The sequence below is a fragment of the Halictus rubicundus genome, chromosome 12, assembly GCF_050948215.1.
Source record: "Halictus rubicundus isolate RS-2024b chromosome 12, iyHalRubi1_principal, whole genome shotgun sequence".
NCBI lineage: Eukaryota > Metazoa > Arthropoda > Insecta > Hymenoptera > Halictidae > Halictus > Halictus rubicundus.
This window is the reverse complement of record NC_135160.1, coordinates 7,464,634-7,475,005: the sequence shown is the minus strand read 5'-3', so window position 1 is coordinate 7,475,005 and position 10,372 is coordinate 7,464,634.

Below are 10,372 nucleotides of genomic sequence, written 5' to 3'. Positions count from 1 at the left end.
GATATAAACGACTCAACCGTGTATCCGTGTCGGGTATCAATCAGCGTTGGTCGCGCGTGATCTCGTTCCATTCGTGCGAGAACGGGTAACTTGATTTCGGTGCGGAGTGTCATTGAAATCAACCCGTGTCTCTGCTGAATTCCGATCCATACTATTATATTTATAACATGCAATTATTTATTCGTAAGACTTTCTACCGTTTTGTTGATATTCCTCCACTCTGCTCCCGACGCGACATAATTAAATCTTGTGCAGTTATGACAGAAATGAGTAATTTAAAATAGTCGAAAGATTAAATGAATTTAATATCGTCGAATTATTTTAACACTTTGAACGCCGAACTAGAAACCCCAAAAATTCCATAAAATCAAAGTAAGTTATTTAATGAAGTAAACATTGAAAAAAATTAAATGTATGATACCGAGTAGTCCTCCAACTTTCTTGTATGTTACAGATCCTAATAAAATTTGGTACAATGAATATATCAACGTAAAAATTCATTTTAAAACCTGCACAAAAGAACGCCAACTTTTTATTTGGTTCCATTTTCTTACAATCAATGCAGACAATTTTTATTTTGCATAATGATCCGCAGACTAATCGTAATTGCTTATGTGAATTTTCAGTAGAGCATATTTATTATTTTAAAAAATGAGAAAGTGACGAGCTAATATGTGTTAATACAATCACTACTTCTTAAAGCTTAAATCTAAATATTTTTTCTATAAACGAATAGCTACAAACTAGAACTTTGAATTAAATAATGTTATGCTGTTCCAAAGGGTGCATTTTCACCTGTATTTTTCAAAGACTCGAAACATAGCAAAATGCTGTGTAAATTAGCTGAATGGGGCAGCAAACAACGGTTGCATGATGTCGATGATTGCGGGACACATTGGACCACGAACGGTTAACGACGGCCATATCGAAACGAACCTGTAAAATTCGTCGTCCGGCGATCCCCATTCCGTTTCAATTTGTATTCCGGCGCGCGTGACGCGCTTTACCCCGCGGCCGAAAAAAAAAGCGAGAGCAGATTTTGTTATGCGTTAGACGATCCGGCGAATTTGCGATGCAAATTCATCCGTGCTGGAAGTCTTGTAAAACGAGGGCTGAAGTGGCACGACGACGGCCAAGTGTCCGGCCAATTACGTATTACACCGGTCTCTCGCGCGTTCGCGGAATGCTCTCGTGTATGTCTCAGCGCGCTCGCAACAGTTGGGGCTGATTTATGGGCTGACGCGCAACGGACAATGTAGAGATTAGCTGGGGCGGAAAGGCTTTAACCGGTTGCCATCTTGTGGACGCGACCGGGGCTGATTCTCCCGCCCCCGTGTACGCAAGTCCTACAAACTGGTCCTTCAAAATTTAAATTTCAACGCGATAAGTTGGACTTTGTAAAATATGCTGGGAAAAGATTCAGTCTTCTCCTTCTAGTAGGAACAATAGATTCTGATTAACAACCGTTCCTCGACCATCATTCGACTGTGCAACATTTCGAGGAACACGTCGAATGGGTACAATTTGGGTTTTTCCAGCGACCTATAATATAATGACCTTGAGTTGACCTTGACAAAATTGATGTCTCGGATTAAAATGCGATGTATAAAGTCAAATTAGACTCGTCCAATACGTTCCTTAAAACGCTACATTAAACATTTTCTGGTAGAACCAAACGTATACCGAGTTATTTCAAATTGTAGTTCTCGCTGACTCACCCTGTATATGCGAAAGCTATAGCGGTCTCTGGGCCATCATTGCCCGCAAAATGACCACTATTGCCCAGAGGTACGGTAGTCAATGGTGGTCAAAGCAATCTCGTTTATTTTTATAAATGTAACTACTTAGGTGAATATGAAAATAATTTCTGTTTTATTCTACGAATAACTGAATAATATGTCAAACGTATCTCTCATTAAATATTACGCCCCGTAATTTCATTTTATTCTAATTATTGCTTAAGCGACCACCGTCGCTCCATTTTCTCCCGATCTGTGGGCGAGCTAATGATTCAAAACTCGAGTAATTGGTCGTGTATAATTTCATACGAAGGCGAGCAAGCGACACCGGCACGGAAGTGTGAAAGAGGAAGCTTGCGCGCGGAAAGGGTTCTCGGAGTCGGCGCGGCGCACTATTTAATCATGCGCGCATTATGCGAGATTAGACGCGTCTCGAAAATTAATATCCAGGTGGGGCGTCGCTGACCTAGTTAGTGCCCGGCGGTGCCCCTAGCTCGTGTAAACAGCCACGAAGAACTCGCGGAATCTCGGTTCCTCAGCGTGCGCCTTGTCACCGGTGCTGACATTCATGCCGGCGCGGCAGGTACACTGTGCACACAACCATGACTGCCTATGTGGGTACCTGCGGATCGCGGTATTTGCCGTCCCCCGCGATCCCTGCGAGTTTCGGCAACAAGGCTGCCTGCCGCGTCGAGGCCGGATGAAATCCTAGCAGGAAATGAATCCGAAGACGAGACACGGCTGTATCCGCGATCTACCGCGCTACAGATCTCCGGCAGACTTGCCGGCAACAGTTTCTTGATTATCGTTCGCTCGCGGCTTCCCGGCGTGCATCGCGCAGCACGGGATTCTCCGGTTTCGCTGCCTGAACACCGTCTGCTAATTTATTCGCAAATCCGGCAGACAAATTCCGAAATTCTACGCTCTGGCTGCGCGATGACCAAATATCGCGCTATAATTAACCCCTAATGGGACCTGCCGGGGATCGTTATGTTAATCTAGCCTCCAAGACTCTGTAAAAACCTCCTCCACTTTGCTTGTCATTTTTCATGGTGTAAGAATATTATTATTAGCTTCGTTTTCGAGAAAATCAGGTTTGAGGGTGCAGCGAATACGCGTGTCTGACCATTACCGGCCAATTCTACTTCCTGCATATAGATAGCAGAGCACGGGAATAATGTGCATTACAATAAATTGTTCACCAACGTTTTTACGAAACTGCAGGTCGTAAAAATCATGTTCAAAATAGCGAAAAGCAGCGGAATCGTTCACGATTTATGTTCGAGCGCATAAAAGTCTTACTAAAGAACAGTCTTTAGCGTTCACGAGCGAGAGAGAAATAGTGTTGAAAGCGTAACGCGAATCGACGACTAGGCCACGTTATTTACACGGCTCGAGTTTCAACGTTTCAATATCGAACGTAACGATACTTCTCATTAACGCGGAGAAATTAAACGCGGGATTACCCGGACACGGAATATGACAACAGATAAACGATTCAGCGCGATTGTCGTTGTAATGTAGTTTCGCCTGTTCCAAACGGCCGTCCATTGTCGGACGAGATTACAAGTGATTCGTAATCACGAGAAACAGCGCGGCCCGGATCAAGAAGTTAAATCGTTCGAACGATTCTAATTTAGCGGGACAGAGACAATGGGTACGGCAGGAGCAATTGTTTGGCATCGACGATTACGAGGCTCATGCGCGAGTCGCGCGGTTGCCGTGCATTCCGCGACTATGCGGGTGAAATAGCGTAATCGCGGATGAAACTAGGAAACGGTGAGTCTTGCGGCGCCTTGGTTATCAGCCACGGAGATTTCTTGTAAACGGTGCGTCGAGTTTCTCGGTTAGGTTTAATTTCCCGCAATATGCATGCCTCACCCTTAACTACTCCAAAAATTAATTTTCGTGACTGATATATCAAATGTAGTTGGAATAGCGAGGTGCAAAAATGTCGAAAGGATAATAAATCTAGTTTTTTTATTTATTCAAGGTTTAAATAAAATTAAACTTAAATTAAATACAGATCATTCACTGCAATCGATACTGCACTTAATGCACAATTTCCTCTTTATCTACAGTCACAATATACGTAAGAGTTGTAGTGAGATACAACTATATTATTATTTAATTACTTAATTGATATATAGATTGCAGATCTTTGCTCATTTACAACATTTGAGCTATTTACTGCAAAAGTGATATAAGTCAATATTCGTCTGTTTGGTTGAACACTACGTCTCAAGATTATAATCCCCAATAAATAAATTAATTTAAATATATTTTTAGACATAACACATAACTCCATGTTATCCAATGATTAACTGTTCTGACTTGCACCATTTTTTTTATTTCATTTTCGGCGAAAATTTTGTCTTTGCTCTGATTTTTGTAAACTGAAAATTTTATGCAAATAGTAATTTTTAAGGATGATTCACTTTCTTGTCGTCAGCAAGGTCGAATGTCTAGTGTATGTTCGCGGCAGTCAAAGGGGTGTAATACATCGTTCTCTCTTCGAGTAATATCAATCAAAGTTTTCAGTCGAAAGAGTTGGAATAGGCATGATTGAGGATTGAATAATTGACACGGACAGCAAAGCGACGTGAATGTTTAAACTAAGTCATGCGTGAACGCGCACACTTGTTCGGGCAACGAACTGCGGGGACAAAAGTGAAACGCGAGATGGGGAGGGAAGCATGAAAAGCTAGCTTTATGGCGAGACGTTTCATCGTGGAAAATGAAACTTTATTGACTCGCGTTATACGACGACACACATGTTATAAGAAATTGTCAGCGCCACCGGCGGAATCATTAAATTTCACGTTACAATTAACACGGCGCCGAGAGCTACTACCTTTGTGATTACGCAGGGGACATGTTGTAAGTGTAACAACTCAACTAGACTGTGGACTTTTATGCAAATTTTCGTTATTATAATAATTTTATGAAAAATAAAATAAGGGATAATTTCTTTGATTAAATAGAAGATTTATCGTGGTCAAAATGAAACAGAAATATTATACGTTTTCTTGCATACTTTGATAAGTTATAAGTAATATAATCGAATTTCTAAAGGCTTCTGATATTTTCACAATTTTGGGTTTCTCCTACTCATTTTTTCCACGAATGCATGAAGGTCCGTTCATAACTTCCCAGTAAAGTACATACGTACATGCCCTTTAAACTATCTTCAAAACTGCGAAAATGGAACACAAAATGGTTGGAATCCATTTAGCAAATGTTCCTTCAATGTTCGAACCAGAGTTAAGCTAATATTTGTAAAATTCTAGCTTTGAAGCGGCTTCGAAGACAAACACTTTTTCGCAAAAATCTTAGTCTTCTTTCGGTTCCATAAAGCTGCTGCAAGTTTCGCTTAAATCAATATCTCCTGACAAACCAAAATGTTCTCGAAACAATTTTCCTTTTCCGAAAAAATTCTTAAAAATAGTCTGCTACATCTGTACTAGAAAACCACTTCACGAAAATGTTATAAAATCAATTTTTGCCAATTCAGAATTAATGTGTAATTAAACATAAAAATCAATAACTCTTCTGAGAAAATTCCGTAAGCACAGATACGATCTCCAACGAGACATTTTAAAATTAAAAAAAAAAAACGAAAAGACAACTGTTTATTTCGTTCCGTGCTTTAACTTTCCGACCTGGACGTGACACTAGTCGAGGCTGGCCGACAAACGTGCCCTTTCGGTAACGGGAATCGACCTCCGATATTCGCGTTGCGAAACCGGGCTCGCCGAGCCGGTTGTCGCGTGTCGCAAAACTGGTGGGATTCGAGCAGCGTCGGTTCGCGTCGTTCGGCGTCCATCTTGTGTGTCCTATTGGAGGGGCCGACGCATTTTGCTCGGCTGTTTCGCGTAAGAGCGGTAACGGAACGCGATTTACAGGTCGAAAATAGAGCCGCGAGTGAAAAGCTTTTAGTCCTTCGTACGTCGGCAAATATGTGACTAACCCGGAGCTCCGGGGTGCACGCGGGTCAGACCCGTTTTCATCCACCTGTGTAATCGTTCCCCGGCCTCGTCGTACCCCGGCCAGCCCCGTTCATCCTCTCATCACGACCATGCTCGACCGTGTCCGACCAAAATCGCGTCCTCTTTGCCGGGCCGGCCGTCCTCTATCCCCGTTGTCCCAGACCCCGTCCGCTTCGAGCGTCCCTAATAGACCCCGTGTGTCTTAAATGGAATCATTCCTAAATAGTTAAACAGAGACCGGGCTTCCCGAGGAACCCGTTTATCGGATTTAGCCGAGCTGCTTTTGAGCCCCCGACAAATCCCGCATGCCCTAAATGGACTCATTCCCAAAAACAGGAATCCAGCTTTTCACAGACCCAGACCGTCTTGAAATCATTCTGGTCAGATAGAGGGAGCTCGTTTACCGGACTTACTGCTTTGAGCTTCTCACGAGCCCCGCGTGTCCTAAATAGAATCATAGAAAGTAACTAAGGCTCGAGATTATATGTAGAGAATTCTAGCGTTCCCAAGCTTTTCTCGGACCCTGTGATCTGCAAGCTGATTTTCAGAGTAATAAATCAATTATACACGAATAAGTAGCTTTGAGCTTAGACTAACTTGCTGACCCACAAGTTGCACTAATCGGTCAACAACATTTCCTGAGTAGAAATGGTCGAACACGAAAGCTTTTCCCGCGGCTCGCGTCGCAATTGATGATCATGAAATCAGTTAATATTGTTCCGCCAGGCAGTGAACGTCGATAATAACGGGTTTATCGACACGACAGGTTGATAAACTTTCGACGAGTAGAAGAAAATTCGGCGATATCTACTCGGCGAGTAGAAGGAATCGATAACAACGTCGCCGCGAGTAGTATAAATCGATAAATCAATCGTCGACCCCCGCCGGTGGAAGAGGTAATAATATTCGGAGCGCGGGCGAAGGGAATCGATGGTAACCACCTTTCGAGTGAAAGTAAGTTTAAAAGCAATCTTCCCAACCTTGAGAACTTCCGACGAATTAATATAAAAATCCCGAGCGGAGTTGATCAGCGAGAAGCGAAGTTTTATTGGAGTGTCCTCTTTCCGAGGAGAGCCTACTTTTGATATTCATAGAGATATTAACGTGCTTGACAGAGTAACATATAAATTCCTGAAGGCACGATGATTTAGGAGAGCCCGCAGCGACGTGGCCTCTATACTCGAACGACGTCCCGAAGTACACTGACCCAAATAGTCAGCCTAAGTTTCTCGGAAAGCGAAGTTCCCCGCCGTAACTTCATTCTGCATGTCTATAAATTCGACACGGGTAAAACAGTTCACTCAACGTTCGGACTTCGGATTCTGTGCATGTGTGACCGAAATGAGAGATTCAAAAATTCTAAATCTCCATTAAGATCGTACCGTAGCATTCGTATCGACCAAAAAGGAAGCCGTCAGAAGGGTTGAAAATCAATTATGCGTCTCAGATGTCAAAATTTTTCATTTCGTCTTCTTGGTAATGATCGCCGCTAAACGGAGCGAGAAAAATTTCTCAGACGAAATAGTCGGGGGTTTCCGCGGGGGAGGAGGGGGAAGTGGAGGCTTTTATCGACGTTTACAATTCGAGACAGGATTCGAATTACCGCCGGTGTAATGAGGAGAATTCTCGTGGGCGTATTCATCGCGTTAATTGGATTACGGTGACGCGCGTCGAAGCCCCATCCAGAATACTTCGCCTTTAATTTTCGTCAGCCGTTACTTCCGATTCCCTGGTAATGTCGGGCCGGTGCGGGATGCTGCTGCGAATCCTCTATACCATTCCGAGATTAATATTTGTCAGCTGAAATACGGGGAACCGAACAACGACGAGCGGCTACGCCGCGGCGCCCGGGTTTTATTGTTCTCCGTTGACGACAGAGAATTAAAAATGGAAACTGCGAGACCAGCCATTTTTATTTTACAAATGCGTTTGCCCGGGGGCGTCTCGCGATATTTAATTAAGAAGCTCGTTCCGGGAAGCGTAAAAAGTATTGCGAACGATCATTCTAATGGTTAAATACCTTCTGTCTGTCGCGCCGCTGACCATTCTAATAACTAGACTGTGGATTTTTTAAAATAAAAATTTTCAAATTAATAAACATAAAATACGTATTTCTCCTTTCTGTAATAAATCGAAAATAATGAAATTGAATTTTTCTACACAGTGTTGCTTCTCTCTCGTCTGTTTTGCCATAAATACATAAAATCCGCAGTCTACCTACAATCGTTTTCGACCTGGCTTTCGCAGAGGCGGGTCTGTATAGATGTAGTGAGTAACAGGTACACAATGAAGTAAAATGTTGTTTAATATTAACAGGGAATATTACCGCCAGCATGTCTGTTATCAGTCGTGCTATCAACATACCTGTTTTGAATTTGTACGAAAAATTCATGGTTCAGCTTGCACGAATGATATGTCAAATAATAAATGGTATCTCTCGTCGTATCGAATTTTAATCAAGTTTTCACAGTAGAAAGTGAAAGTCTAAAACGTCTCGAATGGTGGCATCATGCGAAGAGGCACTGTTATTGATTTCGCTTTAATTTAAGTTTGATCTTAACTTCGCAAATAAGCAAAATTAGTTTACTAAAATAGGAAATCGGTCAATTTTCATCGCGGCATGTCTCGATCTCGGTCGAAACATCAATATTTGCGCGCCAAATCGTTAAGCAAAGTTCCCGGCCCGATTAAACAGAAACTTCCGCCGCCCAAGACGATCATGAACAGACTTCCGGTTCGGAACTGTGGCAAGAAGCTTCGAGCATTTTCGCGGAAGACGTGCACGAATAAGCCTGGCGAACAGCGATACGTTGATCGGCAACGTGACGCTGCAGAGTCCGATTAAAATCGCCGATATCCAAGTATTTTATTCTATCAATATTTTAGTCTGTTTATTATTGCCGTTGCGCGGATTATCCCTGTTGCGAGCGCGCGCTGTTACAAAACAAACGATCGTTTATAGCGCAAACAATCTCCTGGGCCGATTGTAGGACAGCGTGAAACAGGAAAATCGCGCGACGAATTTATTAATTGATTTATTTCAATCTCCCGGCGCAATCCGGTTTGTTCCACAGTCTCTATCTCTCTCTCTCCCCCTCTCTTTTTCATCGACGGTTCAGCTATATCCTCTTTACCATGGTGTCCTGTCTGCGAACCGTTCAATCGGCTCGATTGCATGCTCGATTTCCATGTCGTTGTTGAGATCGCGGATTATGCGCGGCGGGAAATTCAAATCCTGGAATAAAGTGAGAGAGAGAGAGAGAGAGAGAGAGAGAGAGAGAAAGAGAGAAGAGAGAAAAAAGAGAAGAGAGGCGGAAGGAAGCAGCGAAGTGGACGAGGAAATTTATAAAACAAGAAAGGAAACAGGAAAGGGGTCAGCGGCGGCAAAAAGGAAGTTAATGGGCGAACCGGGCGAAGAAAAAGGGAGGAAAAAATGGCGGCGGAGGCTGGGGCAAAAGTTACAAGCAGAATAAAAGGTAGAGAGCCGGCGGAGAGGAGGCGAGATGAGAGGGAAAGAGAGTGAGCGACGGTGAAAATATGCGCTTTCCGCGTGGCGAACGAGTTCAATTTGTTACGAGCTCGTCGATTTTTCCCGATCGGACGGGGGAATCGAAAATCGCCTTGAAAAAGAGTGGAAAAAAGCGAGGTCGCCGCGAGTCGTTTCCAGACTCGTTTTCGAGTATCGGATTCCCTCTCGGGTCAATTCGTCCGGCCGGGCCTGTCTGTTATTTCCATTTTCGAGCCCGGGGAACACGTGTTGTCGCGGAAAATGGAATCAACGCTACCCATCTGCCCGGCCGTGCCCGCGCCCCTGCGCCCGCTCCCGCGCAACCTGGAGAACGTTATTACTTCGACGACCGTGCGATAATCGCCTGACCACAAAATCATTTTCGACCCTTGACGTGCGCGCTTCCCGGCCGCAGACTCTAAAATCGACATCCGGCAAGCTAAAAACAATTCGAGAAACTTCCTTGCTGTAAGTCCGTTCTTAGTCACCATTTTCGACACCCATTTTATTGCACAAAGCCGTGGCCGACATTTTTCGCTAAGCAGGAAGTCACTTCAAATCACCTCGGGAACCACCACTTTAAGGTTTCCCGACATTTTTGGGACACCTTGTAGTAACCCTACATCATAATCATAGTTTTATTTACCAATTCTTTTAGGGGAACATTTCTCGTGTAGCGGCAGTGCAAACGACTGATTTTTAAGAATTTATTTATGCACAACTATTGGATATATGGAACTAGGCCTTTTTGGGGTGTAAATTTTTTTTAGTTAATTTCTTCTTATTATTTATTACATGATAATGAAGCAGCACCATTTTCGACACCCTTTTTATTACACAAAGCCGTGGCGGACATTTTTCGCTAAGCAGGAAACCACTTCAAATCACCTCGGGAACCACCACTTTAAGGTTTCCCGACATTTTTGGGACACCTTGTAGTAACCCTACATCATAATCATAGTTTTATTTACCAATTCTTTTAGGGGAACATTTCTCGTGTAGCGGCAGTGCAAACGACTGATTTTTAAGAATTTATTTATGCACAACTATTGGATATATGGAACTAGGCCTTTTTGGGGTGTAAATTTTTTTTAGTTAATTTCTTCTTATTATTTATTGCATGGTAAAGAATCAGG